The following is a 6643-nucleotide window of genomic DNA, read 5'->3' as shown; positions in this document are numbered from 1 at the left end:
GGATAGATCCAACACAAAACGCAAACGTAGGCCCCGCGCTCGCCCCCTTCCCCGCGCGTGTCTGTCTTTCCACTGACATCTTTGTAGCTTTCCTTACGTAGAGCGTGGAAACCCTAAAATAGGCCATGAACTGCAAGATAGTTGTGAACGCCGGTATGGGTTTCAGTTGAGTGGGATGAGGGGGCGGAGGAGTCCCAGGCTGCATCGATTTGGGGAACGTGTTTGGACCTTGGGGAACGGCTCCTGGAAGGCCATGTTCATTCATTCAACTGGTACATATTAAGCGCCATAAGTATTTCTTAATCTGAACGTACTACTAATCAAGGCCAGGTAATATAATGTGCATTGAGCAAGGCACCCTGCGAGGCTTCGAAGTGGAGAGCGCATCCTGCCCTCCACTCTGACCACTTATGAGGGGAACCACACGGGAACGCAACGTACAATTTCTATGTGTGGCAAGAGCCATGAAAGAAATGAATAGCGAGAACCAATAGGGTGTAGCTACTTCAAAGGGGAAGGGAGGCCTTGGGGTGGGAGGATGTTCAGACAAAGGAAAAACCCTAAAATAGGAAGGAACTGGGCTTGAGGGGTTTTGTTGGGGGAGTCGTTTACTTGTTTTAACCTCAAGAAACCAAAGGAAAGACAGGTGGTTCTAGAGTGGGGAGAAAGGGAGCTTGGGAATAAGGCAGCGCAGCCGGGGCAGGCCCACGGGTCCTCTCTGCACTCCCCCAGTGGGGGTTTTGAGGCTGTCCGCCCAGGGGACCACCGCCGCCTCCGCACATGCAGCCCTTCGCCTGCAGGTGGAGGAGAGGCTTCCACGGAAACTGGCCCAGGGGTGACCCGCGGGCTGTGTGCCCCCGACCACATGTGGTTCCTCTTGCTGGAAGTGTGACTGCCACTCCCTCAGGAGTGCCCAAAAATGGGCACCTGGGGGCCTGGACGGAGAGACAGCAGTGGGGAGTGGCTTGTGGCTGCTCCTGAGTTGTTAACCAGTCATCCATTTCCCATTTCCCCAAGATACTGCAGACTCCTCTGCTGTTCCCAAGACAGAAGTCATCCCTACCACCACTGGTTTCAAATATGACCAGCCATTAATTATCCCCTCCCCAACCTCCTCCTGATTTACTTCCCCGCTCTGTCCCAAAGGCATGTGGAATGTTCTTGTATGTATCTCCGATTCTTCAAAGGGCTTATTGAGGACCAGAGGCCCTGGGTTCTAGCCCACCGAATAGAAGGGAACAGTGTGACCTCAGGCAAGTCTTCCTGGGCCTGTTTCTCCTTCAGCTAACTAGGGAAGTGAGTCTGACTAAAGCTGCACAAGTCCGCTACGTTTGTGTGTATGATTCTGGCAATTAAAATGTGTAACAGTAGTTGACGGCAAAATTCTGGAGCGAAATGAGCCTGGTTTCAGTTTCCCTCCCCATAACCTGTACAACCTTGGGGACAAGTCCCCTCATCGTCCGGAGCCTCCACTCCTCTCTCGTCAGATGAAGGTAAGACTAGTACTCGCCTCTCAAAGCTCTTAAAGGCAGTAAGCCACAAACCGATGTGGTCAGGCGCAGGGCGCCAGTAAGTGCTAGCAAATACCTTCTGCATTACCTAGAGAAATAAAAGTCATTTTGTTTCTCTCCCTATTTCATATGACAGGCATAATTTCACAAATTCGGAGGGTACATTGTGGAAGGGCTGACTTAAGGGTGTCCTAGAAATTCAGTTAAGCAGCTGTTCCCAACTTTAGCATCCACCTGAGGGCTGCCCCATAACCAGTGTCTGATTCTCTTAAGTCTGGAGTGAAGCCTGAGAATGTGCATTTCTAACAATTTCCCACTCTGCTGCTTCTTCTAGTCCTAAGAACAAAGTTTGAGAACCATTTACCTTCTGGAGGAGTTGGTGATGGTTGGAGGTGGTGGTGATGGTGGTAGTGGTGATGGAAGTGGTGGTGGAGGTGGTGGAGGTGATGGAGGTGGTGGTAGAGGTGGTGGAGGTGATGGTGGAGGTGGTGATGGATGTGGTGGTGGTGGAGGTGGAGGTGGAGGTCATGGAGGTGGTGGTGGTGATGGAGGTGATGGAGGTGATGGAGGTGGTGGTGAAGGTGATGGTGGTGGTGGAGGTGATGGTGGTGGTGAAGGTGGTAGAGATGGTGCTGTTGGTGATGGTGGTGGAGGTGATGGAGATGGTGGTGGTGGTGGAGGTGATGGTGATGGTGGTGGTGGTGGAGGTGATGGTGGTGGTGGTGGTGGTGACAAGAATGGTGGTTGGCGAAGTTGAGGGATTCCTGGGGCCCATGTAAACATCCATCAGGAGAATGATGTCAGACATATTAAGGCACCAAGGACAAACAGTTGTATCAAAATCAACCCTAAATCAAGATTTGTAAGGGCGGCCTTTACAAACCGCAGGTGTTGGTTCGCCATCAGGCTGTTACTCGCTCATAAAGTGAGTAACTTTATGCGCTGTGTTCCAGGCTCGGTCACAGCAGGAGTGCATTTAGAATGATGAGTACATAAGAGGCTGGCCAGACCATGTATGACAACAGCCCTCTGACCCACAGCCCTGCAGCGATGGGCCAAGAATGGCCAGGACGTGGTCAGTGACTGCCAGCCTCTCTAATTTTCTCCCCACTTCCCACTCGGGACCCAACCACGGAACGCCAAACATCCCCTGCAAGCCAGTCACGCAGTCTGCCCCCACCTCCAGCTCCCCTGCGCCACCACCCTGCAGTGGGGGCACAGTGAAGCCTTTTTTTTCTCTCTCTATAAAGCTTTCCCACTAGCATTGCGGTCTTCACTTGTTCTCAAGCATCTGACAAAAATACAAGTGATGATGGCTGACTCCCTTGCTACAGAAAGGTCTGAATAAATAGCCTCTGTTTGTTCTCATTTGGGTGATCTTTGAGGGTGAGGGTTTCCATAAAATTTCCACACCAACTAATTATTGTTGATAGTTTCTGGGTTTTAGAATAGTTTCTGGTTCTTGGAACTGTTCCTGCTGGTGTTGTTAACTCTGTTACCACTGGGTGGCACCATTCACTTGTGAAGTGCAACCAACAGCTTCCTCTGGGTTCCCAGGCCCTGCTGAGAAGAAATGGGTGGGCAGGGAAAGATGCAAATGCCCACCTGGCTGTGCTTATCTGGTTAAGGACACAAATGGTACAATGATTTTAGCATCTCCCATGTAACACTGCTACATAGCAGATGCCATGCAGGGCAAGTCCTTGTCCAAGACCTTTGGGAAGGAGGCGGGGATAGGGAATTGGCTGGCTCTGGGATGCTGTCTCGGTACTTCTGACATTTGGGGCAGGATAGTTTTTCACTGTGTATGAGGGGGTGGATGAGGGGAAGCAGAAGCGGCCCTGTGCACTGTAGGATGTTTAGCAGCATCTCTGGCATCTCCCCACTGGATGCCAGAAGCACCCTCCTTTCCCAATTGTGATCTTCAAATGTTGAAACAGTGTCAAATGTCTGCTGAGGAGCAAAGTTGCCCCGAGCGAGAATCACTGCGCTCCCTGTTGAGGACAGTTCTCTGCTGAGGCCCTTTCAGCACCCCCACTCCCACACTCAGAAGATCGACTGCCTGCGTAGGCCTGCCCCAGCCTCCCCTTTTCCATCCTCGTTCGAACAGCCTCTGCACTAGTGTGTCTCCAAGGGGACTTAAGCCACCCTGGGTGCTTGTGAAACTGCAGACTCCTGGGTGCCCCTGTATTAGGGACCCTGAGGGGAAGATTAGGTTCCCCATCCCCTAACAAGCCAAGGGGATTATCTGGCAAATAAAAAGTTTGAGAAGCATGGACCTCACACTGCCCCCAAGTCCTGCATGGTAAACCTGGCCTGCAGTTAGCTCCTAAGAGAATTGGACCTACGCATAAAAATTCTGGCCCTACCCTGGCTGGTGTGGCTCAGTGGATTGAGCACAGACTGCGCACCAAAAGGTAGCCGGTTCAATTCACAGTCGGGGCACATGCCTGGGTTGCAGGCCAGGTCCCCAATGGCAGCCCGGTGAGAGGCAACCACACATTGATGTTTCTCTCCCTCTCTTTCTCCCTTCCCCTAAAAATAAAGAAAGAAAATCTTTTTTAAAAATTCTGGCCCTGTGGTACCTGCATACATAGAAAATCTCAGAATCGGTACTGGGAAAAGATACTAAGGGAGGGGGCTGTTGTGGGCCCACTTGTTACCTTCTCCCTTTCTCTTTTTGTCTGGTTGAAATGTCTCAATTACTTCTCATGAGAATTTCCCCCCCTCTGGTCCCCACCTTCTGGTTGTCTAGGTGGCTTGTTCTAGAGCTACTCCCGTGCAGGTGCTGCTCCCATATTAATGAATGCATGGGGTCCAACAGGCCCCTCCCTCCTACCTGAGGGGTGTGGCCTGGCCGTAGGTGAAGTCCCATCAGGCTCTGCGTGCTCTGCTTTGCTGTGCCCCATCCTGTAGCAGCTGCGCTGCTCCTGGTTCTTTAATGTCTGTTCTAAAGCTACAAAGTGATCCCAAAGACAGGCCCTCAGAAGCAAGGGGAGGATGAAGGAGGTCTCCCTGGGTGGCCTCAGCTTCCCCTGCCCCTTCTATCCCACACCTTCTGGATGACATTTGATTGGGACCAAGAACAAACCAAGGCTGGCTTTGAGGTTTTTGTGGGACGCTTGGCTTGGTTTTGTTTCCTCGGAGGAAGCCAGCCAGGGGTTGTGGTGGGGCGGGAAGGGACTTGCATCCAGCCTCTGCAGGAGGAGAGATGGGCCAAGGATGGGACGAGCGGTGGGATAAGGATAGAGGGAAGGAGTCGGGTGCCTGCGAAGCACAAGGGAGTCCTGCTGCTTGTCAGATGGCTCCGCAGGCTCAGCCCCGGCCCTCAGAGGGACGAGGAGGGTCCTCTCCAAGGGCGTGTCAGAGGTGACTCTTCCCCGCTAAAGTAAGTTCCCTCCGTGCTCTACCTCATCCAGATGTCAAGGGGCTAAACACAGATAAATGATTCCTCTCCCCACGCAGCTTTCTAGATAAAGTAATCATCGTAATAAAATAGCCCAGCCTGTCATCCATCATCTGCTGCATGTATGCCTTTCAACTGCGCACTGGCAGGCACGTGGCAACGAGACAGAAGCGGGTTGCTGTGGAGGGGCGGAGAAGAGATGGTAACAGTGACCCAGATAGGGGTACCTGATGGGGGGCTGGGGCGGGGTTAGAGATGTTCCAGGAACTGCACTGCCTGCGCCTTCCAGAGGGGGCAGCATAACGAGAGCCAGAACTGAATGGTGAGCTAGAAATCCCCTCCTGAGCAGGCGGGTGGCACTGGGCAGAGCCTTTGCTCCCGGGCAGCCTGGTATAATAAAAGAGCATGGCTTGAGCCAGACCAGCCTGAACCCATGTGACCTTAAGTAAGGTACATAACCTCTCGGAACTTGGGTTCTCCACCCATAAAAAGGTAGGAATAATGTATCATTCATTGTTCAGACGTGTGAGGGGGATTACATGACATGACATATGCAAAGTGCCCGGAACCAAAAAAGATGCTCAGTAAATGTTTAGCACTCAGAAGGAATTTAAGTGGAAATTAAACGATTTGGAGAGGAGATGTTCAAAGACTCCTTCTCAGGCTCTCTCCGGTCTTAACCAGGCCAGCCCTCCCATCCGTCCGTCTCCTTTACTCGGCTTGTGGTGAAGATGAAGCGGGCTGTGTTGCTGGCTCTGGCAGAGGCCCTGGACCTAAAACGGGTGCTGGAGGGGATAGCTCAACTCTTATGGGGGAGAAAAAAAACTTTCCGCTCCCTGCTTTTGAACCCTGAGCACCTTGTGAAAGAAACGAGTCCAGGAAAAGAATAACAAACGCACGCTAACCCAGAGCGCCCCCCACGGGCCAGGCCCGGAACAACACCCTTTACTTGATCTATTTTAATCCTCACAACGCTACGAGGTTGGGCATAACCATTGCTATTTCTACCTTACAGATGAAGACACTGGGTTAGAGGCGAAGCAACCTGCTCTAGAGCCATTTGACCTTCCGCCCCTGAGCCCGTGCTCCCCAAGACCCTGAGGGAAGAGGAGGAAAGGTAGTGAGATGTTCTGCAGAGCTCCGTGGCTGCGCTGGGTGGAAAGAGCAGGATTTACAATAAAAAACAATCAGCTCTTACCCTTCCTCTCACCCACAGCTTTCCCGACTTGAGGCCGGCACTCCCTCCCACCTGGCTCTCCCTTTCCACGGTGGGGAGAAGCCGAAGACAGACAGGGAGGGCAAGAGGAGGCGCTGTTGGAGCGGTCGGTGTTGGGAGCTGGGAGAAGAGGGGACCATTGAGAGGGTCTCCCAGGCCCCAGTCCACAGCCCCCGCCTCGGGGGCTACCCTTTCCTTGGGAGTTAGAGAATGGGGGCTTGGGAGGGCCCAGGGTAGCACCAGCTGGGAAGTTTCAGGGAACCAGCTGGGGCGGGGCCACAAAGGAAAGGACGGAAAGGAGCCGTGTGTGGGTCCCCTACCATGGGGGCATACTCCTCAGATTCCCAGGGATGGAGGCAGCCAGCCCTCAGGAACGGTGGAGCCTGGGCCTGGGACAGGCAGGCAGGGACGGAAAATTGCAAAGCACAGGCTCCTGCATCGCACATCAGAGTTTCAGAGTCTGACCTGAGGCATCAGTATTTTTCTTTCTTTCTTTACGATTTTATTTGT

This window comes from Artibeus jamaicensis, unplaced genomic scaffold, assembly GCF_021234435.1.
Source record: "Artibeus jamaicensis isolate MK-2021 breed Jamaican fruit bat unplaced genomic scaffold, CSHL_Jam_final scaffold_2172, whole genome shotgun sequence".
NCBI classification, from domain to species: Eukaryota; Metazoa; Chordata; class Mammalia; order Chiroptera; family Phyllostomidae; genus Artibeus; species Artibeus jamaicensis.
The sequence above is the reverse complement of the archived record's forward strand: the minus strand, read 5'-3'. Positions refer to the sequence as shown.